The sequence below is a fragment of the Pteropus alecto genome, unplaced genomic scaffold (assembly GCF_000325575.1).
Source record: "Pteropus alecto unplaced genomic scaffold, ASM32557v1 scaffold146, whole genome shotgun sequence".
Classification (NCBI taxonomy): Eukaryota; Metazoa; Chordata; class Mammalia; order Chiroptera; family Pteropodidae; genus Pteropus; species Pteropus alecto.
The window spans coordinates 30,394,152-30,396,037 of NW_006442107.1; the positions used below are offsets into that span (position 1 = coordinate 30,394,152).

The 1,886-nt window shown below is 34.3% G+C and overlaps 1 pseudogene; it reads right to left on the reverse strand.

Annotated features, from left to right (window-relative positions):
• Positions 1–921: 921 nt before the first annotated feature.
• LOC112469422 lies at positions 922–1,030 on the reverse strand (annotated as a pseudogene).
• Positions 1,031–1,886: the final 856 nt, after the last annotated feature.

The following is a 1,886-nucleotide window of genomic DNA, read 5'->3' on the forward strand; positions in this document are numbered from 1 at the left end:
GCTCCAGTGCACCAAGAACCAGGAGATAGCAGCTTAGCAGCTTCAGAAATCCTGGTGCTGCTATGTGCAGGGAATGGCCCTTATCCTCACATGCCAAGATGTGTGGCAGGATACATTTACTTACAGTTTATTGTTGCAAAGGAGGATTGGACAAATACTCTTACAGTTAGACGGCAATATGCCCAAATGAAAATCAGGAACTATTAATAAGAGAGAAGAGACATAATGTATTGTAGGCAACTGGCAGTCTCTGCCAGAGCAGCTATATGGTGTCAGTTTCTTCCACGTTTATAGGATTTTCCTCGAGTGAGTTTACATTCAATCTCTTTCTTCCTTCCTCTCATTCCTCCTTTGTCTCTTCCTTTGTCTTCCTTTTAAAAAGTTTTTAATATCATATAGTTATAAATTAGTTGGTCAGTGTTAGGGTGATAATTTAGGTTGTAATCTGTATTTTTAAAGTCTTTTTCTTACTGGAAATGATTGAGCTTTTTCAGGATTGAAATCAATATTTTAATTTTATTAGAATTATCTCTTTAAAAAAAAAATCAAACCAAATGGCAGCAACTAAAAGCCCCAAATTCCAAAAAACTCATGTTATTGGTCTCAACAGGGATTAGGGTAACAAGGTTAATCACAGCAAAATCCTCACTGTTTCTACCAAAACAACTCAGTAACATCATCTTTGTGGATCCAAGACAGTACATGTTGCAGAGTTTGCCCACTATCTCTTTTTTTAAAGATACTATTATTTTGTACACTTCCTAAAAAAGAAAAAGGCCAAAGAAAAATGACATCATGTACCATAACTCCCTCCAAAAAAGCAAAACAAAGATTTTTTTTTTTTTAGGTGAGGCAACCCTTAGTTGACCTCACAGATTGCAAGGACCTTGTCAGTTTACAATCCTTATTTTTTATTTTTTACGCTTACAGCACCTGGTCTTCCTAGGTGGTCTCCCATTCAAGTACTAACCAGGCCTGACCCTGCTTAGCTTCCGAGATCAGGCTTGTTCAGGGTAGCATAGCCATAGACTAACAAAGATATTTTTTATCAAATGCTGATGCCAACATAAGAATGTGAATGTATTTATTGCCACTGAACTGTACACTCAAAAATGATTAAGATGGTAAATTTTATGATTGGTGTTATCTTATCACAATTAAAATTTTTTAATCCAAACATAAGAATTCTAATGAAGAATTTGCTTTGGTTGCACTTTATTCAAGCCTTATGCCTTTTTGGATTCAGCTGCAACCATGTCATATAGCTATTTTTATGTGTGTACATATTTACACTCAGAATTAGTTCTGAAAGGATTTCTGGTGACTCCATCACACTGTGTAATAAAAAACCAAAAATATGCCATACACAGAAGATAAACATGTGAAATTAAATAATTCAAAGGGTTCCAAATGACATCAAATTAAACTTCTTTTGATTTATTAATGAGATAGGCATGTAAGTCAAACTCTTAAAGGCTTACTAACTTCAAAGTACTAGTGTTCTACATCTTTATAAATGGCACTAGCTCTTTAGTTATAGTCCTAAGGTCTTCTAGAGTACCAGTTTTCATTCAAATGAAAGCACCATGGGAAAGCAGGTCATTAAAGATACATGTACTTGGTGTTGTTGGTCACTTTCTAATTCCATACACAAGTAGGTTCATATGTGTTTCTTGCTTTCTCTGAGAAAGTCCATAGATGAACTTTTTTTCTCATTAGAAAGTTAGTCCATGTTGATTATATCATTGAAATAAAATAAAATAGAGAAGAGATGAAAGTAAAAATGTTATTTTACCATTGAACTAAAACATACTCATCCCAATATGGAATAGACACATATTATAAAGGTTATGCATATGAAATGTTAACTGCACTGCCAAAGCGTG